Source organism: Suricata suricatta, chromosome 16 (assembly GCF_006229205.1).
Source record: "Suricata suricatta isolate VVHF042 chromosome 16, meerkat_22Aug2017_6uvM2_HiC, whole genome shotgun sequence".
In the NCBI taxonomy this organism is placed as follows: Eukaryota; Metazoa; Chordata; class Mammalia; order Carnivora; family Herpestidae; genus Suricata; species Suricata suricatta.
In genome coordinates this window covers 32,927,253-32,949,423 of record NC_043715.1, presented here as the reverse complement: position 1 = coordinate 32,949,423, position 22,171 = coordinate 32,927,253, and the positions used below count along the sequence as shown (strand labels likewise).

At 41.7% G+C, this 22,171-nt stretch overlaps 1 protein-coding gene and 1 long non-coding RNA gene across 7 annotated transcripts in view; one reads left to right on the top strand and one right to left on the bottom strand.

Moving 5' to 3' along the window:
* Nucleotides 1-457: 457 nt before the first annotated feature.
* LOC115279657 (zinc finger protein 883-like) overlaps nt 458-22,171 on the bottom strand; it is a 49,523-nt gene continuing 27,809 nt past the window's right edge. For 4 of the 6 annotated variants that reach the window (XR_003903557.1, XR_003903558.1, XR_003903556.1 and 1 more), the window contains 2 exons: nt 8,206-8,295; nt 458-630 (listed from right to left, as the gene is read on the bottom strand). The gene's annotated coding sequence lies outside the window, so the exon portion shown is untranslated. The remainder of the gene's footprint in view (nt 631-8,205; nt 8,296-22,171) is intronic. The other 2 variants (XR_003903561.1, XR_003903559.1) reach the window with 1 other exon arrangement.
* On the top strand, nt 5,214-21,319 carry LOC115279660. The gene is made up of 3 exons (XR_003903567.1): nt 5,214-5,405; nt 5,919-5,988; nt 21,251-21,319. It is a non-coding gene; the product is annotated as an uncharacterized LOC115279660 (long non-coding RNA).

Here is a 22,171-nt window from a genome sequence, read left to right as displayed (position 1 = left end):
TTTACAACGTGCTTAGAAGTAAAATCTAGTTCTAATGTTTGAGTCCACTCTGTAAACGCCACTGGATTCAGCACCACGGACAGAGGCAGATTCCCTAGAGTCTTCGCCGCGGAAGAAATGAGGGCAGCGAGGGTAGAATATGGGTGCTGAATCCTGGGGAAGAGCTCTAACTACAGAAATGCCGGAGCTAATAGGAAGGGTGTCATGGCCAAGGAAGGGCTCATCATCATAATCTCTTCACAATCATATCAAACTGCTCTTTTAAGAACTGATTTCTATCCTCCTGCCAACTAGTTAAGCTAGGACAAGCATTTTCATCTGTAAAATGCCATTCCCAGACTGCCACCCAGAGTTTTTGAAAAGCAAAGATGAATGAATAGATGGAAAAGTCATCTGAAATTCATAAAAATTTACTGGTAAAAAAAAACTGTAACAAATAACCCCCCAAATTCCAGTGGTTTAACACAACAGACATTTATTTCTCACTTTATGTAGTACCCCCAAGCACGGACTCCTGATTGTCATGAAGATGACCTTCAAGAGTGATTCTGGTACTCAGAGTCTTTCCTCCTTGTGGCTCTGCCAACTTCCGACGTGGTTTTGAAGGTCTTCATGTTTATCTGCATCAAGCTAGAAGAGTAAAAATCATGAAGAATATCCAAGAAGAATTTTTATAAGCCAAGTCTGGAAGTGGCATACATCCCTTATGCTTACATTCTATCGATTAGAACCCAGCTCATGGCCACACCTACCAGAAAGGGTCTGGGAAGTGTAGTCTCGCTGTGGGTAGAGGAAGATAAGGAAATGTTTTGATGAATACAGAACAGTCTCTTGCTCCTGTATAAAGCTGAGAAGTCACAGTCACACGATTCTTAGCCCCATTTGAGAGCTTGAGAGTGGGAATAAACTAAAGGCCAATCAGGTAAAATATCTTGACTACTGGGCTTTCACTGGATGCATATGTGGGTAAACTAGAACTCCCCAGCTGAGCATCTTCCATCCTTCCATGGTGCAGAACTGAGTGAGATTATCACAAGCTAGAGTTGTTGGACCCTTAGATTCCCCCAAAAGATCTTTTTCTTTCTTTCTTTTTCTTTCTTTCTTTCCTTCCTTTCTATCTATCTATCTATCTATCTATCTATCTATCTATCTATCTATCTATCATTACCTCCATATTCCTGGAGATTCTAATTCAGTGGACCTGGGAATGTGTTTTTAACACAGAGAAATTAAGATTCTTTCAGTTGCAAGTGACAAATATCCAATTCACATGGTTTTAAGCACAAAGGAAATGTATTAGTCTGTGTAACTGTGCCAGGATAGAACTACTTTGGGGCATAGTTAGATATAAACACAAAGAGTCTCACTGGGTCACCCCCACTCTCCATCTCTCACATGATCTCAATAGAGAATCCATTTTCATGCCATCTCCCTCATGGGTCAAGGTGGCCACCAGCAGCTCCAGGCATACTATTTTATGAACAGCCCCATGAGAACAACTCTTTCTCTCTAAAAGTCCCATAATCTTTCCTGTTGGCATTAATTGTTCTTTCTTGGGTGATATGCCTATCCCTGAACCAATCATGTGACCAAAAGGATGGTACCTTCTGATTATCCAGGTCGGGTCATGACACCATCCTGAATCTAGGGGTGAGGTCCAGTCCCTACCATGAACATACACCAATGTGCATCAGAGGTGATTCCTCAAGGACAACTAGTGTGCTATATCCAGGAGAAAGGGGACAGGGAAGGGATGTTAAGCAAGCATCAATGACAGAATTCTCATACACTAGGCTATAGGAGTCTCCAAGAGAGGTAGGAGCCCTGAGCTTGAAACTCCACAGGACTGGGAAGGAGTATTCCTTCAGACCAAAAGAGGGGTGTCTGCTCACCAAGCTGCCTGATGCCTTTCAAGCCCATTCCAGACCCCCAGTGGCTGCCCCTCACATTGAACACATGAAGCTGAAGTGACTCTCCAGGCTTTCTTTGTTAGCAGGCCAGGGGTCTCCTTGGCCTTTTCACCCAGACCCTCTCAGTGGCTCTACCCCCAGCAGGCTTGCACTACTCCCTGCCCCCATCCAAGGCCTAGTGCTTGGCTTCCAATAATATCAAGGACTTAAGCTGATAATGACTTAAAGCTTAGTAACTTGAGGCCTGTGGGCAAAAAAAGACCTATGAATCCTTAAATCTGAATTCAACATTCTGTGTGTATGTACATAATACATGTGAGTGCTTCTCTTCACCAAGGGAAAAAATCAACAACTTTCATTAAATTATCTAAGGACACTTCACCTAAAAACACTAAGAACCACAAATGTCAATTGTGACTTCTCTGGGCACCTGTTTCAAGTATTTAGTGGTGAAGTTTCAAGGTGCAATACTCCTTCTGGAGAAGCAGGAGGCTATGGGCCAAACTGAAATGATACTCTTATATCAGTGTTTCCTGAGATGGGCTCATTGGAAGATAAGCTGATGTGATCTTATGTCCAATAGGAGAAAAAAAAATTTTTTGTGTTCAGATAAGTAGGGGAAATGCTTTAGACAGACCTCTTTTCTGCAGGATTTGTCATAATACTCTTTAATATTCTAACATGTGGAGTGACTCTCCAGGAGTTTGTGGGAGGTAGATGGTGTTTCCCAAAGTTACTTAACAAAAGCATTGCCTTGTATGGGGGTTTCCTTTGTTTTTACCATCCCTTCAACATTTCCCTGAACACAGACTCATGGGACTAGCCATTGGGAACCCCCTTATCCTCAAGGGATGTATGTTTGTGGTGGCAACTTTGTGTTGGCAAGCATGAAAAAGCTTCAAAAGGGGCGATATTTAAGAGAAATCATTCCCTATTCTTTGCCTGGATTAGAATGAGTGAGGTGTCTGGATGCTTGCGAGGCTCCATGGCATCCCTGAGTATCTGTGAGCTGTGGCGGGTCAGGTAGAAAGAGCAAGGGACCAGGGTCAGCATGCCTTGGGCAGACTTGAGGCTCTGCCACGAACTGGCTATGTAAGTAAGGCATAGACTTAACCCCTCTGAGTGTCAGCCAGTTTCCTGTGATGTGAGGATTAAATGAGATCGTGGACTGAATGCAGTGTCTGGCACTCAGAAATGCTCCTCCATAACAGCTGAAGCAGAAGACTATCGTGGTTTGGGGTCTGCGGAGCCTCACCCTTTGTGCTGGCAGCCCCAGGAAATTCTCCTGTTGTCCTTACCTGCCTTATCCTCTTGCCTCAGCCTTCTCCCATCTGCTTTTGACAGCTCCCCATTCTCTCTTCCTCCAGCTGCTTTACTGGTGCTCCAGATATGTCCAAGCACTGCTGATCCTCTTTCCTGCCCTCTTGGTGGGGAGCTGGGTGATGGCAATAGGACCATGACCTCCGAGCCTGGCTCCCTCCCACCTACCTCAGCAACTACCCTGGCACCACCTTGGGCCGACAAACCACATGGAAATGGATGCAAAGGCCTCACTATTTGCTGACGCTCGCAGACTGTCCTTCAGGTCACCCTTTGTGGTATGTCACCAAAAGCGAACAAATCCATGCCGCGTCTCTTCTATCAGAGCTTGTTTCTATCTGCATCTGTCATCGCTGATTGCATTTCAATGGGTTTAGTCTCTATTTTAAATAAAAGATTTATGCCTTAGCTGTCAGAGCCTGCTTTTATTTGAAAATTTAATCTTGTTTCTGGGAGTCTAGATTAACTTATTAGATTTAGGCGTCCCTCATGTGTCTCTGAGAGAAAAGGAGTGGATCCCCCCCTCTCTGTGTACAGCCCTGCACAAACCACACAGCAGAAGCCAAGAGCTGGATGGACTTCACTGTAAGTAAACCAAGGGAGGACGGAGGGATAGAGGCCACCTCTTGAACAGCTTTCTTTCGTTACCTCCTGTCCAGGAAGTGCTTCTCCAGTCTCTGGGTCAGTTTCCAGGCCATTCCCTCAGGGGCCTGTGTTCCCTGCAAGGGCCTTCCACCATACTTGCCCATTCTCAGGGGGTTTGTGGGGGCTCCAGAAAAGGCCCCCAGTGGAAGACCGATTTGTCAAGCTCAGCTATGCCAAGGAGTTCCCAAGTTTCCTTCATATCTATACTGTATCTTCTACCCCTCTCAGGCCATTCACCTGACTGGTTAGACCATGAGGTCAGAAGACTTGAGTTTGAGTCTCAGCTGTGACCTCAGGCAAGCCACTTAGCTTCCCTGACCCTTGGTCTCCTCATCTGAAAGATGGAGATAATTAATGCTAATGCCCATCTCACAGGTTTGCTGAGTGAGGAAATGGAGGGAAGCTCTTGAGAGGCCCCTTTCTGTGAGTTTGTTGCTGCTTCAGTATGTGTGGGGTCTGGGGTACACCACTAGCCCGTTGGCAGGTGAAGATATGGCAGCCCAAAGGGAAGAGTGACTTGCTCAGGGTCCAGCAAGGTGAATGAGAAAGCTGGCTCAAACCAGGAATCCGGATCCCCACCCAGTGCTACAGGCTCTTCCCTCCTCCCCTCACCCCACCCCACCCCTTGCCTCTCTGTCTCTGTCTCTCCCTTCCTCCTTCCCTCTTTCTTCCCTGTTTCCTCCTCTCTTTCTCCTCTGCACTGGGCTGAAATGCTTCCCCCTAAAATTCATATGTTGAAGCCCTAACCTCCAGTGTAACTGCATTTGATTTCTGGAGAGAGGGTCTTTAGGAGGTCATTAAGGTTAAATGAGGTCATAAAGATGGGACCCTAATCCTAGAGGACTGGTTGCTTTGTAAGAAGATGAAGTTCGGTCTATCTGTCTCTCCTCTCCCCGCCCCCATGCTCTGAGGAAAGGCCATGTGAGCACACAGTGAGAAGGCAGCCACCTACAAGCCAGGAGAAGACACCCAGAATGAAGGCTACCTTGCTGGCACGTTGACCTTGAACTTCTCCCCTCCAGAATTGTGAGAAAGAAACCTCTGTTGTTGAAGACAGACAGTCTATGGTATTTTGTTATAAAAGCCCAAACAGACTAATGTACTCCGTCTGTCTGTATCTGTCTCTATTCCTTTCCCTCTCCCTCCCCAGCCGCCCCTGACTTTCCCGTAGCACTCCCGCCATCTGCTGGTCAGTCTAAGGATAGCAGGCAAGTGCAGGCCTCAGAGAGACGCGGACTCCTTCAGGGCAGCCCCTCCCCTCCTTATCCATGCTCATGCTCGCGCGTGCGCGCGCACACCCATGTACACTCAGAAGCCAAGAAGAGCTGGGAGAGCTGAAACGGCTTCTCACTCCCCTTCGTTTGCCCACTCTCCTACCCCATTACCTGGTACACCTCAGCTCATCTCATATGAACACTTATCTTAGTTATAAGCTCCTTAGAGTCAGGGCCACAACTGACCATCTCATTCCCACCTACTAATTGGCCGGCACACAGTAGGTGCTCGCTAAATGCTCCCCGAATGACCAAGGTAAGACACTCTCATTTGGGGGATTTCATTGGTTCTCATCTTTGGGGGGCTGGGACTCTTAATCCTGGTGGGACCCCACCGCACCCAGGCTCGCATGTGCTCACACCCAGACTTGGGCCCTACACGCAGCACCAAGTGCCCACTGGGCTGCACCAACAGGTCACGGAGCGGGAGCTTCATCTCTTGTCTCATTAGAATGGCTTCAAGCTCTGCAGGCCAACCCTTAGCAGGGACATGTGTCTGCTGGTTTGTCACTTGGCAGACAACTCCAAGGGGAGGAAGACAGTGACTGTCTTCACAAGTCAGCGGCCTCAGCCTCTGAAAGGACTGTTATCTGAGGGGGCTAATTAAGATGAATCTGTCCCAAGGGGAGAGGAAGCCCCAGCTCCAGCTCCAGCTTTCCAGCCTAGAGGCACCTCTATCACTCCAGTTCCTAAACCAGCCCAGGGTGACAGGGGGAGACGAGGCTCCCCGGGTGAAGTGTGCTCAGCCAAGCCCTGTCATCCTCATCAGGGCCAAGACTCCCGAGGGGAGGGGAGGCGCTCACCTGGGGCGCACGATTTAAAGGAGCAGCTCGTGCCAGGTAAGAAATGCACCCCCTTCCTTTGGCCTCAGACTCTCTGTGGCTCAGCGCAGTGCTAGTCCCAATTTTGCCTTTATGTAACATTAGGCCAGTTTACTCAGTATGGACTTTCTTGCATGAGATTTGATAGTTACAAAATATAACATATAAAATATGCTATATTTATATAAAATATAAAATGAAAGCAAGGACTTAAATAGTATCTGTACACCCATGTTCATAACAGCATTATTCACCATAGCCAAGAGGTAGAAAGCACGTGTTCATCGATGGATGAGTGGATAAACAAAATGTGGCATCTCCACAATGGAATATGATTTAGGCTTAAAAAGGAAGGAAATTCTGATGCCTGCTACATATGCATGAACCTGGAGAACATTGTGCTAAATGAAGTAAATCAGATACAAAAAGACAAATAATGTATGATTCCTTCACATGAAGCACTTAGAGTAGTCAGAGTCATAGAGATAGAAGGTAGAATGGAGGTTGCCAGGGGCTGGGTGGCAGAAGCAGGAATATGGTGTCATGTTGGATAGGGACAGGGTTTCAGTTGGGGAAGATGAAAAATTCTTGAGATGGATGGTGGGGATGGTTGCACAACAGGGCGAATATATTTAATATTTTAAGTGTTCAGTTCACTGTACTGAACACTTAAAAATGGTTAAAATGGTAAATGTTTTGGCATATTTTACCACAATAAAAAATACTGTATAAAATGTTATTGATCTTAATTGCTGAGTTTTGGGAGGCCCTCTGAAATATTATGCCTGGGTTGAGTGCATCTTACCTTACACTTGCCTGACCCTGAATTACTCATACTTCCCCTACCTAGCCTAGGGGATGTTAGAGGTTAACAGGTCTGCTCAAGGTCACCATAAGTCGAGCCAAGAGCCGACTCTGCCAGAGCCAAGGCCCTGGCTCCCAGCTAAGGACTTTGTTTGAGGCAGCTCTTCCTGCCTGCCCATCCCCAAGGTGCTTCCGGGCAGCTCTGTGGGCACCACCATCCTTCTGGAGGCAGCTGCTCCTTCAGCAGAATCTTATCCCACAAATAAGGTCCTCAGTGGACCCAGCCCCAGCTCACCTCTCCTACTTTGGGTACCCTTCCCCACAGCTACAACTTTCTGCTCCCCTTTCAGAGAAATCTCTAGGCAGGGGCAAGATTGTGGGGCTGATAGGATAGGCAAAGGGGCCAAGTCCATTTTCACACTCCCTTGCTATGACCAGGGCTGCTACCTTTCCCCCAATATCCATCCCCCCTCATTCCCAGTAACAGAGCCCAAACTCAGCTGGGCACAGGCTGCCTAGAATAAAACTTTCATTGCTTAGCTTCCCTTGCTAGCTGGCTATGCGCACAGACTTTGTATGTGGCCTTAAACCTGGAAGCCAAAGTCAGTCTACGATATTTTTGTTATTGCAGCTAGAGCTAAGACAAGATACTTATTTGTATTATCTGGTAAGTGGGCAATCTGTTAAAAGCTCCTGGGGGCAAGATGGCAGAGAAGTAGGGAGCTCTGTAATTTTTGCCCACCTGCATCTATCAAACTGAGAAGGACTGAAGCCACAGTACTCTGATCTGCAAGAGTAGGAGGAAAACGCACAGACTCCACAAAGAAAACAGCCTCATGGGTGCCTGAGTGAATGTGAACTGGGGAAATAAAAATGGGCCTGGCTGGAGGTGTGGAGGGGAGGGAGTCCCTCCCCAGTGCAGAGCCAGGGAGAGCACAGGGAGCCCCAGAGAGACAAGGGGAAGAGAAAGAGAGACTGAAAACACTCATAGAACTGTCTCTAGAGAAGAGAAGAACCTAGGCCTGGGATGGAGAGGGATACTATCATCCCATATATAACCACTGGGCATGGGGAGAGAAATTCGTCCCCTTTGGCTGGCACATTTTTCCTTGGGCTCAGTGGTGGCATGCCAATTCCAGGTGGAGCCAGGAGAAAACTGCTCCCTGACTCCCCCTATGCAATCCTGGCTAGGAAGCCACCTGCCTGTGGGAGTACATCTCATCTTGGGCGGTAGCATTAAAATGCATGGACTAGGCTTTGGACACAAGGAGGGGCTTGGGAAATACAACTTGGCCCACCCACGACACAGGGAGATCGGACTCAAAAGAGTGGCTTGCAATGCTTGGTTCGAGAAGGGCTTGGGTGCCACCATTCTTCTCCCCACAACCACCAAGGCAGGACCTTGGAGAGCAGCCCTCCCCCCAGACCTACCTACACCAAACAATACACATCCATGCTGGAGAACTGCCTTTTTCTTCTTCTTCTTCTTTTCTCCTTTTACCCCTGGAGTTCGGGAAAGACCTAGATTGATGCACCATCATGATTAGATCAATTCTTGCCATCCAGATATATTTTCCCCTATCTCATTCTTATCTCTCCCCTCTGCTGGTTTTATGCTTTTAGACTGCCCTTTGTCTTTTGTTGTTTCTGTCCAACACCTTTTTTTCTTTTCTTTTCTTTTTCTTTCCCCATTTGGTTTGTTTGTTTGTTTGATTTGTCAGTGCATTTGCATACTTTTGTTCCCTGTGTGTTTGTCTGTCTGTTTCCTTTTCAGGGCTACCTCAAGAAACAAGCCAAAGTACACATGGTGAAGAGTCCCAAAAATCACTGAGTAGGGAAATAAAATAACCAAAGGCACAACAAGAGAAACTGAGAGACGCCATTAAAAGAACATCTCCTGAATGGACAGACCTAGACAGTCATTGAGCTCCTTTAATAGAACAATACTAACAGGTGCACAGTGCATAATGAGCTTTTAAAACTGACAAGAGACAGAAAGCTAGCCAAAATGGCAAAACGGAAGAACTCTCCCCTAAAGAAATTCCAGGAAGTAGTCACAGCCACAGAACTGCTCAAAACAGATATAAGCAACATAACAGAGCAAGAATTTAGAACAATTGTAACAAAATTAATCGCTGGGTTTGAAAAAAGCATGGAAGTCATTAGAGAAGTTATTGATACAAAGACTAGGGACCTTCAAAATAGCTGTGACAAGTTTAAAAATGCTATAAATGGGGCGCCTGGGTGGCTCAGTCGGTTAAGCCTCCGACTTCGGCTCAGATCAGATCTCATGTTCCTGGGTTCGAGCCCCGCGTCAGGCTCTGTGCTGACAGCCAGCTCAGAGCCTGAAGCCTGCTTCCTGTTCTGTGTCTCCTTCTCTCTCTCTGCCCCTCCCCCTCTCATGCTCTGTCTCTCTCTGTATCAAAAATAAATAAAACATTAAAAAATTTTTTTAAATAAAAAAATGCTATAAATGAGGTGCATAGTAAAATGAAGGCAGCCACTGCATGGATTGAAGAGGCAGAGAGAATAGGTGAATTAGAAGACACAGTTATAGAAAAAGAGGAAGCTGACAAAAAGAGAGAGAAATTGATCCATGAGCACGAAAGGAGAATCTGAGGCCTGAGTGATACACTCAAAGGGAAGAATATCCGTATCATAGGAATTCCTGAAGAGGAAGAAAGAGAAAAAGGTCCTGAAGGAGTGCTTGATCAAATTATAGCCGAGAACATCCCCAATCTGGGAAAGGAAATAGACATTGAAATCCAAGAGGCACAGAGAACTTCCTTCAGACATAACTTGAATCGACCTTTGGCACAACATATCATAATGAAACTGGCAAAATATAAGGATAAAGAGAGAATTCTGAAAGCAGCTAGGGATAAGAGGGCCCTAACATACAAAGGGAAACCTATCACAGTGGTTACAGACCTACCTACTGAAACTTGGCAGGCCAGAAAGGAATGGCAGGAAATCTTCAATGTAATGAGTGGAAAAAATATGCAGCAAAGAATCCTTTATCCAGCAAGCTTGTCATTCAAAACAGAAGGAGAGATAAAGGTTTTTCTCAAATAAACAAAAATTGAGAGAATTCATGACCACTAAACCAGCCCTACAAGAAATCCTAAGAGAGACTCTATGAGGGAATAGTTGCAAGGAATACAAGGTACCAGAGACACCACTACAAGCATGAACCCAGCAGAGAACACAATGAATTTAAACCCATATTTTTCAATAATAACACTGAATATAAATGGACTGAATGCTCCAATCAAACGACACAGGGTAGCAGAATGGATTTAAAAAAAAAAACCCATCTATTTGCTATCTACAAGAGACTCCTTTCAGACCTGAGGACACCTTCAGATTGAAAGGGGATGGAGAAATATCTATCATGTGACTGGAAGTCAAAAGAAAGCCAGAGTAGCCATACTTATATCAGACAAACTGGACTTTAAAATAAAGGCAGTAACAAAAGATGAAGAAGGACATTGTATCATAATTATAGGATCTCTTTATCAGGAAGAGCTAACAATTAGAAACATCTACATGTTGAATTCGGGAGCACCCAAATACATAAAACAATTAATCACAAACAGAAACAATCTTATTGATAAAAATGTGCTAATTGCAGAAGATTTTAATTTTCCACTTACAACAATTAATAGATCAACCAGGAATAAAATCACTAAAGAAACAATGGACCTGAACTACACATTGGAACAGATGGATTTGACAGATATATTTAGAACTCTACATCCTGAAGCTAGGGAATTCACTTTCTTCTCAAGTGCACATGGTACATTCTCCAAGATAGATCACATACTGGGTCATAATGCAGCCCTCCATAAATATAAATGAATTGAGATCATACCATGCACACTTACAGATCACAATGCTATGAAACTTGAAATCAATCACAGGAAAATGTCTGGAAAACGTCCAAAAACATGGAGGTTAAAAACCACCCTACTAAAGAATGACTGGGCCAATCAGGCAATTAGACAAGAAATTTAAAAATATATGGAAACAAATGAAAATGAAAATACAACAATCTAAACTCTCTGGGACACAGCAAAGGCAGTCCTAAGAGGAAGGCATATTGCAATCCAGGTCTATTTCAAGAAACTAGAAAAAGGGCAAATTCCATATCTAACAGAGCACGTAAAGGAACTAGAAGGGGAGCAGCAAGAGTACCCCAAAACCAGTAGAAGAAGAGAAATAATAAAGATCAGGGCAGAAATAAACAATATAGAATTAAAAAAAAAAACAGTTGTACAGATCAATGAAACCAAGAGTTGGGTTTTTTTTGAAAAAATAAACAAAATTGATAAACCTCTAGCCAGGCTCCTCAGAAAGAAAAGAGAGAACACCCAAATAGACAAAATCATGAATGAATATGGATCTATTACAACCAATCCCTCAGAAATACAAGATATCATCAGGGAATACTATGAAAAATTATATGCCAACAAACTGGACAATCTAGAAGAAATGGACAAATTCCTAAACACACATGCACTACCAAAATTCAAACAGGAAGAGATAGAAAATCTGAACAGATCCATAACCAGTGAAGAAATTAAATCAGTTATCAAAAACCTCCCAAAAGCCCAAGGCCATATGGCTTCCCAGAGGAATTCTAAAAGACATTTAAAGCAGAGTTAATACCCATTCTTCACAAGCTATTCCAAAAAAAAAAAATAGGAATAGAAGGAAAACTTCTGGACTCATTCCACAAAGCCAGCATCACTTTGATTCCCAAACCAGACAGAGACCCAACAAAAAAAGAGAACTACAAGCCAATATCCTTAATGAACACAGATGCAAAAATACTTAAGAAGATACTAGCAAATCAAATTCAACAGCTTATAAAAATAAAATACATCATGATCAAGTGGGATTCATTCCTGGGATACAGGGCTGGTTCAATATTTGCAAATCCATCATGTGAAACATCACGTTAACAAAAGAAAAGATAAAAACCATATGATCCTGTCGATAGATGCAGAAAAGGCAACTGGCAAAAATAGCCTCCTTGACCTCAACCGTAGCAATTTTCTACTCGACACATCCTCAAAGGCAAGGAAATCAAGAGCAAAAAAAAAAAAAAAAAAAAAAAAAAAAAAAAAAAAAAAAAAAAAAAAAAAAAAACCTTTGGAAAGTCAAGATAGAAGGAACTTACTTAACCATCATAAAAGCCATTTATGAAAAGCCCACAGCTAATATTATCCTCAATGGAAAAAACTGAGAGCTTTCCCCCTGAGATCAGGAATATGACAAGGATGTCCACTCTCACCACTGTTGTTTAACATAGTGCTGGAAGTCCTAGCATCAAAAATCAGACAACAAAAGGAAATAAAAGGCATCAAAATTGGAAAAGATGAAGTCAAACTTTCACTTTTCACAGATGACATGATACTCTACAAGGAAAACCCGACCAACTCCACCAGAAGCCTACTAGAACTGATGCATGAATTCAGCAAAGTGGCAAGGTACAAAATCAATGTACAGAAATCGGTTGCATTTTTAACACCAATTATGAAGCAACAGAAAGAGAAATCAAGAATCTGATCTCATTCACAATTCCACAAAAAAACCCATAAAATACCAATAAACCTAACTAAAGATGTAAATGACCTATATGATGAAAACTATAGAAAATTTATGAAAAAAAATGAAGAAGGCACAAAGAAATGGAAAAACATCCCATGTTCGTGGATTAGAACAATAAACATTGTTAAAATGTCATTATTACCCAAAGCAATCTACACATTCAATGCAATCCCCATCAAAATTGCACCAGTATTCTTCTCAAAACTAGAACAAACTATCCTAAAATTTGTATGTAACCACAAAAGACCCCGAATAGCCAAAGTAATATTGAAGAAGAAAACCAAAACGGGAGGCATCACAATCCCAGACTTTAGCCTCTACTACAAAGCTGTCATCATCAAGACAGTATAGTCGTGGCACAAAAATAGACACATAGGCCAATGAAATAGAGAACCCAGAACCGGACCCAAAAATGTATGGCCAATTAATCTTTGACAAAGCAAAAAAGAGTATCCAATGGAAAATAGCCTCTTTAACAGGTGGTGCTCGGAGAGTTGGACAGCAACTTGCAGAAGAATGAAACTAGACCACTTTCTTACACCATACGCAATAATAAACTCAAAATGGATGAGGACCTGAATGTGAGACGGGAAACCATCAAAACCCTAGAGGAGAAAGCAGGAAATAGCCTCCTCGACCTCAACCATAGCAATTTTCTACTCGACACATCCTCAAAGGCATGGAAATCAAGAGCAAAAATGAACCTGGAATTGATAATAAAAACACTCAATAAATTAGGAATAGAAGGAAATTATTTTAACATTTTAAAGGCCATATATGAAAAGCCCACAGCTAACATTATACTCAATAGTGAAAAAAAATATTTCCCTCTGATAATAGAAACAGGACAAGGATGCCCACTCTCTTTACTTTCACTGAACATATTACTGGGAGTAGTAGCTAGAGCAATTATGCAAGAAAAAGAAATATGAGGCATCTAAATCAGAAAGGAAGAAGGAAAATTACCTCTGTTCATAGATGACATGCTGGTATATGTAGAAAACCCTGAAGTTTTCACACACACACACAAATGGAGAGTTCACACTTGCTGGTTTCAAAGCGTGTTACAAAACTATAATCATCAACACAGTATGGCACTGTCATAAAGAAAGACACAGAAGGGCACCTGGGTGGCTCAGTCAGTTAAGCGTCTGACTCTTGGTTTTAGTTTAGGTCATGATTTCAAAGTGTGTGGCTTCTAGCCCCAGATCAGGCTCCATACTGGCAGTGTGGAGTATGCTTGGAACGGTTTTCCTCTCTCTCTCCTCCTCTCCTGCTTGAGCTCCTTCTTTCACACACAAAATAAATAAATAAACATTAAAAAGAAAAAGACAAGACCAGCGGAACAACAGACAGTCCAGAAGTAAATCCATGGATTTATAGTCAAATTATCTTTGAGGAGTGTGCCAAGAATGTACAAAGGGGGAAGGAACAGCTCTTCAACAAATGGTGTAGGGAAAACCAAATATTGACATGCAAAATAATGAGACTGTCCCTTACTTTAAACCATACACAAAATTCAATTCAAAATGGATGAAAGGCTTACATGTAAGAGCTAAAATTATAAAACTCCTTGAAGTAAAAAAACAGAGGGACAGCTTCATAATATTGGTCTGACACCAAAAGCACAGGCAACAAAAGCATGTGTAGACAATGGGACTACATCAAACTACAGGATGGGAGAAAATATTTGGGTTAATATCCGAAATGTATAAGAAACTCCTGCAACTCAATAGCGAAAGAAAAAACCCACAAACACAAATAACCTGATCTTAAAATTGGACAATGATGGGGCGCCTGGGTGGCTCAGTCGGTTGAGAGTCCGACTTCACCTCAGGTCATGATCTCACAGTTCGTGGGTTTGGGCCCCGTGTCGGACTCTGTGCTGACAGCTCAGAACCTGGAGCCTGCCTCAGATCCTGTGTCTCCCCCTATCTCTGCCCCTCCCCCTCTCATGCTCTGTCTCTGTCTCTCAATAATAAATGTAAAAAAAAAATGTTTTTTTATTAAACAAAGGACTTGAGTAGACATTTTTCCTAGGAAGATAAAGACATGGCCTAGAAGTTAATTTTTAAAATGCTGAACATCACTAATCATCAGGACAATGCAAATCAAAACTACAACGAGATATCACCTCACATCTCTGAGGATCAGCATTTATCAAAACAAAACAGAAATGAACAAATGTTGGTAAAAATGTGGAGAAATTGGAACCCTTGTACACTGTTGATAGGAATGTCACCTGGTACAGCCACTATTGAAAACAGTATAGAGATTCCTCAAAAAATTAAAAGAATAACTACCATAATACGATCCAGGAATTGAACTTCTGGGTGTGTATCCAAAGGAACGAAAAACAGGATCTTGAGGGGATGCCTGTATTTCCAATATATTGCAGTGTTATTCACAAAAGGCAAAAGGCAAAAGAATCTGTCTACTGACAGGTGAAGTGATAAGCTACAGTACATACATATGATAGAATATTATTCAGCCTTTAAAAAAGAAAGAAATCCTGCCATATACTACAAGAATGAACCATGAGGACATTATGCTATGTAATATAAGCCAGTCACAAAGGACAAACACCACTTATATGCAGTATCTAGAGTGGTCAAACTCATAGAAGCAGCAAGTTCAATGGTAGTTGCCAGGAGCTGGAGGGGAGGGAGACATGGGGAGTTGCTGTTCAATGGATATAGAATTTGAAGATAAAAAAGTTATAGAGATCTGGTATACAATGATGCACATATTGCTAACAATATTGTATTGTGTACAGTACTTAGAATTTAAAAGATTTAAGAGGGAGCTCACATTACATGCTTGTTTGTTTTTCACCACAATTAAAAAGTCACTCAGGGCTGGTTTTAGGAGGTAACATGTGTAGGTGCCCAGGCCCCACACTCAGAATGGTCCCATGCTTGGTTGAATGCTTTGCCGTTGCTCTCTTGATATTCTTAAGAACTTTATCTTTAAACTTATGTTTGTGAAGCTAGTGGAACACTAAGATATACGTGTGAGCAAAGGAGATAAGATGCACCAGGTGTGCCTGTCACCATTCCTGCTGTTACAGTCACATATAGCTTATACCTGCTGGTCATGTGGCCTCCATAATATATTTATTTTGCACTCATTTGGAATCTTACTGAGGCCCCACGCATTGTGGGTCCGCCAGAATTCTGTGTTCATGGTCACATCTGCAACTGAATAAATGAAGGTGTCAACTTCTCAGAGGCCACACTTTCCAGTTGAACCAAAAGTTACTTCTACTGCAGAAAGAAAAGCAACTGCGTTTTAAGAAATAGGATTGGCCAAAAAATCTTATCCAATTCTTTCTTACCTAGTTACCTCCCAGTATTAGCCAACTACTTAGAAGGATGACACATGTGGAAAAGAGAAGAAAAGGCAACCCATAGTTCCTTTTGAGTCTTTCCTTATTCATTGTTAAGGTAAGCAAAGATAGAATGTGTACTTATCAAGAAATCAAATAAAAACGGATGAGTTAGTTTGTATAGGATTCCCACTGTTCTGGTTTAAAAAAAAAATGCCTATGTGTATACATACAAAGCATAAAATAGGAATTGTGTAATTTTTCAGGGATTTTGTGTATGAGATAAATGTTTTTACATTTGCGTGTAAACTGACATTACATGATATAAGTAGGAATAGTAAAAGTCACAATAATTTAAATATTCAGAAAAACATTACATAGCAAATTTTTAAAAACGCCATGACAAGTTGAGAGAGGCTACAGAAAAAGAAAAACTTTATATTTAAATACTATATTAATCTCCCAGGGCTGTCAGAACAAAATACCACAGACTGGGTGGCCAAAACAACATTTATTCTTTCACAGTTCTGAAGGCTAGAAGTCCTAATCAAGGTGCTAGCAGGTAGGATCTAGGAATCTTTCTTTGCCTCTTCTGGCTTCTTTCTGGTGTTTGTTGGGGATCCTTGTGTCCTTGTGTTCCAGGCAGCAGAACTGTATCGCCTCAGTTTCTGCCTCGATGGTCCCATGACCGTGTTTCCTCTGTTTGTGCAGCTCCAAACCCTTCTTCCCCACACGGACAGCAGGCACTGGCTTAAGGGCTTACCCTAACCTAGTATGGCTTCATCTCAACTTGATTCTATCTGGAAAAAGCTGTATTTGGTCACATTCACAGGTTCCAAGGAATAGGATTTTTGAGAGGCAGGCACTATTCAACCCAGTCTGAAAGCTTTTAACAGCACCTTTTCCTTGCATTTAAAACAAGGGACCACACATTTTCATTTTGCTGGGACCCACACATGATGTCACCTTTTTTAACAACAGCACTCATGTTGGAAAACTTGGCTTAACAAAGAGCAAATGAGTCCACTATCTGCACTCTAGAATGAATTCTACGCTAGATGTATCCACTTTGTTGTAGCAAGATGGTTCCAGACAAACCTGGGGGAGGGGGCATGCCCATGTAAGACCCACACCCATGCAGCTTCGGGGAACAGAGAACTTTTGCCTCACTTCCAAGATGAAGAAAACAAGAGCTGAGCAAAACATGGCTAGTTATTCCTCTCAAGCTGAGCAGTCAAGCAGGCCCCTTCACCTACCGAGCATCAGTGAGTAGAGGGCACAAAGTTACACTAATCAACTGCCTTTCACATGGATGATACATTAGAAATGAAGAAGAAAAATGGAGAAGAAAAATTTTCTTCCCTGCTTTTATTTAACCCACTGAAATATACCTTAAAGTCTCACTGATGGGCGAGTTAGATTTTCATCTCCGAAGTCTCTGATTTGGGTGAGAAACTGCATTAATTAAATTAACTCTAAGGCTATTCATATCCAATGATGAACACCAACCCTGTATTCTATTAGCTATCCTAAATTACAATTAACTACAGAAATTGGATGAGGTTAAATGACAAATTAGGATGAAATATATAAAGCCATTACAATAATGCAATCTGAGAATCTGAGAAATGTCCCAAATTTGGAAGTAAACTCTTGCCATTATCAAATTCTTCAGGGAGAAATTAAGGCCACAGATCAAACCCTCTGAAAGATGAAGGTCTCAAACTGTTAAAGCCCAATTTTGAAATCATGTTTCTTTGTTATCGTGAGTAAAAAGTCCAAAGTCCTAAACGTCCATAAATAATCCTCCCAAATGTCTTCTCACTTTGTTCATTCTCAGTGGTAAGCATTCTTTGCTGCGTAGATATCCCACTGGGACACGGGTAGGGACCTCTTAGGGCTTCAGCTGTTTTACTGGTCTCTCATGAACTAAGCTTTTAATGAGGACAGAGAATTAATAAAGAAACTTAATTTTTCAGAACTAGCCTCACAACCAAAACATGTAGAAAGCAAGCCAGCTCTCAACTCCTAGAACATTTTAAACTAGGCAAATTTTTGCTCTCAGAATCCAGTACAGAATGTACCCAAAGATTACAACAAAAACGCAATGGCATTTGAGAGAAAAAAGAAAGTCTCTTTGATTTCCGCCTCATTAGTAGGTCCACTAATCTATGCTATTTATCTGATATTGTCGATCTGTGAAGGAGGATTCTTTCAGCATGAAGTGCACTTGGTACTGAGTCCACCATGGACAAGGTACAGCACTGTGCACCTATCACCCATGGGTGCTTCGTTTACACTTCTTGGACCACCCTGTTGCTCACACTGCATCATACTAAACTGATGATGTGGTCTACCTAATGACATTGCATCTGCAGTCTCTGGTAGATCTTACAATCCTGTGTCATTGTGGCCATTTTCACAGCCTCCTGCTGTGGAATTGTGTAGACTATCGAAGACAACCTCTTAGGGCACATTTCTTTCTCACACAACATTGACAAATCCAGAGTCAGTGGGTCCACATGGTAAATGGAATCAGTTGAGCCTATGGCAAGCCATATACGTCAATACAAACAAGTATTTCTAAAACTTTTCCCTACAGTTGAGTCTGTCTCCATCAAGCCTGCTTAGGAAAGCTGTACTGAAAAGTAAGCTAAGGTGGGCAGTTGCCTGAAACTTCCCTGCCCTGTAAACCTCAGGGTGCCCTAAGAGTCCGGTGCCTGAAGATCCTCCTGGTACCTTCTTTGTTCTGTAGTCATTCACTCAGCCACCTGTAACTCCCTAAGGCCCTTTTTCTTTAAGACAGACCTTAACTTATGTGATTACAGAAACTGACATTCTGCATGCAGTCATCAGCCAAAATCAAAGTATCTTATGGCTGATGGAGTGGGTTGAATGATGCTCTCCCCCCTCCCCCAAGATATGTCCATATCCTAACCCTCGAAATCCATGGCTGTTAGCACATTTGGACAAAAGGTCTTTGAAGGTATAATTCAGTGGGCCCTGAATACAGCAGCAAGTGTTCCTTATACAAGAAGGACAGAAGGGAAATTGAGGCAGAAAAAAAAAAGATACAGACACAGAGGAGAGAAGGTGATGTGAAGGTAATGTCAGAGATTGACCGACGCAGCCATAGGCCAAGAAAGCTGACGACCATTAGAAGCCAAACGAGGCACAGAATGGATTCTCCCCTACAAAATCTGTAGGGAGTTTACACTTTTGGCCTTCAGAACCATGAGAGAGGAAACTTATGCAGTTGGAGCCAAGTGTGTGGTCATTCTCATGGAAGCCACAGAAAACTAACATAGCACTCAGTAAACCTTTCCCAGGCATTAGTGGCTTACTGCACAAACCTACCAAAGGTCACGATGTCCTACCACTTAAGAAAGACCAAGGCACAAAGCCATCTTCTGGGGCAATACCAAGACACTTTCCACATGGACATTTTATTTTCCAAACTTCTGCTCCTTTTACTCTCAGTGTTCTCAGGGAATCAACCAAATGTTAGTATCTGTCAGTGGTCCTAAAAAAGTACAACAACCTTATTACATCTAGGTTTGGATTAGGTTGGGAAAGAAAAGAAGAAAGATAGAGGTTAAAATACTCCTTTTACTGTTATTGATAACCCAGGTTTGAGAACCCCAGTTCGAATGAGAGCTAAATAGTCCCATAACTGAACTCGAGAACTGGGCAGATTACCACCTAGCATTACGCAGGACTGGAGAAACAGAAAATGCCCACTCACATTCTCAAGTAAGAGAACATAATTAATCAAGGCAAGCATGACCAGTTAATTCTTCTTAAACTTTCTACCTATGCCTTTTGACCACCCCAGGGGCAGAGTAAGTAAAGCAGAGCTGAAATTACCTAAGGAGCTCTCCTGAGGTGACTGCATTACCAGGAGTGGGGAAGGGCCATTTGGTAGTCCCCACCCCCACCCCAGAATTAAAAGAAAGACACCACCCTGCAACATTTACAATGTAAAACAAATCAGAAACTACTTTAACCTTGACTTACTATTAGTACACTAAAAGCTCATCAGGAGCCTGGTGCAAAAACATCTTGATTAGCTGCTAATAACACACTTTGGAAGTGGATCCCTCTACAGGAGTCAAAAGGAGAATGTAGACCTGTATGCTTCAGGACTTCTTCACCAAAAATACAATTCTTTACTATTCCAGCAAATATGGCCTGTGGCCTAGCTCTACCCTCATATCTGCTGTTCTTGAATTAGTAATAAAGACATATATAGAAATAAAGATGAGATTTAAGGCAGGAATGTATACAGTAGTGGAAAAAACATTATAAGTGAAGTCAAGTACCACCACCATTTACCAGAGGTGAACTTCCAGCAGCAACATTAATGGTTCTTCTATTATATCTGTACAGTGATATATGTACATAACTATTTTTAATTTATTAAAATCTCATTTTTATGGCTGACCACTGCACACCAAGTACCATGCGGAAGCAACATCAACAGATGAATAAAAGATAGTCCCTGGCCTCAAGGAATGTTGCCTAAGAGAAGACAGCTATGTAAAAGATACAATGATAATAAAGTGTAGCGAATGCAAGAATCAAGCATGCAAAAGTGCAACGGTAGCAAAAAGGAGAGTGTGATCACAACATTAAAAGGACTTCACAATAAAGATAATGTGTAAATTGAGCTTTGCAAAATGAAGCGCGTTTTCCAGGTGCACAACAGGGAAAAAGGAATTCATGGTGGAAGGAAAAACATAATCCAAGATAGTGAACTATTCAGATAATCCAGGAAAATGAAGTGGGGAATAGCAGGAGAAATGATTACATAATTTAGACACCATGAATATCTGTAAACAGAAAGCCACTTAAGGATGACTCAACTGATAGACCTCATCTGCATTTTAGCAAGAGTACTCTAATGGAAATCTCGAGGACCCATTCAAGGGGGAAGAAAACAGAATTACTAATCTAATTCCTGCAAGAAACATTATGGGCCTGCCATAACAACCAGAGAATAAATTAAAAGATCTTTAAGAAGCAAAACCCAATGTGCTTGATGATGAATTCAAATCTGGTGATAAAAAGTCATGAGGGAGGAACAGATAATGGTCATCTCAAGACTTGCTCGTTTTAAGGATCAAATGCTGAAGTCCCTTAAAATGTTCTCCATATAACAACGTGCACAGAGTCCTTAGAAGTTACAAAGGCAGGAATGCTATTGCAGTGATCAAGCCCCCTGGAATTTATGTGGTGATGGCTCCGAGTTCTCTCATCCTTCTATTTCCACAGTCTTTTCTCAAGGATTAAATTATCTGAGGATCTGGCTTTCGGTTATCATCCACAATTTGCTGGTTCCGGTATCTTAATGTTAACAATTGTTTGGTCATTAAAAAACGGTTTATCATCTTTGTCTTTATCATCCTTACATGCTTCCTTTTCTTAAAGTTCTTTTTCCTTCAGTTTCAACCACATAATTAATCTTTATTTTATTGTGGTAAAATATACATAATGTAAAATTTTATTTTATTGTTTTTTTTTTCCTGGCAGGATGTCTTCTCTAGAAGTTGTACCATTTGAATTCCCATCAGCAATGAATAAGATTTCCTGTTGTCCCACATCCTCACCAGGAAGTGGTATTGTCAGTTTTTGGTATTTAGCCATTTAATAAATGGGTGGAGCAGCCCACTGGTGTTTTAATTTTTTTTTCTTTTAATGTACCATGCATATCATTTTCCAATAACTCCCCAAAGTTTAGCAATTTATACGTGCCTATTTCTCATTTATATTTACTATCCACTCAGGTGTCTACTCATTGACTCATTTATTTCAATTTGGGGAGTTTATTTTCTTATTGTGATGTTTTACTTCTACTTTGAATATTTTGCATGCACATCTTCTTTAGAAATGTGTTTTGAAAATATATGATCCTAGCAAAGGGCTTGCCTTTCCATTCTTTGAACACTGTCCTCACTGAGTGGGTATTTTAAAATTTAATAAAGTACACATATCAATTTTTTTTTCTTTCATGGATATGCTTTATGTGTTATTCATAAAAACTGCACTTCGTTCACATACTTAGTCTTTTTTTTTCTGGTGGCAAAATACACGTAACATAAAATGTTAAGTGTTCCATTCAGTGCCATTAAAAGTGCATTCGCCATGTTGTACAATCATCACCAGCACCCACCTCCGGACCTTGTTCAACACCCCAAAGTGAAACTCTATACCCATATAAATAACAACATCCCAATACCCACTCATCCCAACTCACCAAAACAACAATTCTACTTTGTTTCTATAAATTTGCCTAGTCTAAATATCTCAGCTAGGTGGAATCCTACATTTGTCCTTCTGTGACTGACTTAATACACTTAGCACAATATTTTTAAGGTTCATCCATGTTGTAGCATATATCAGAGTGTCATTCCTTTTTAAGGCTTAATAATATTCCATTGTATGTATATATCA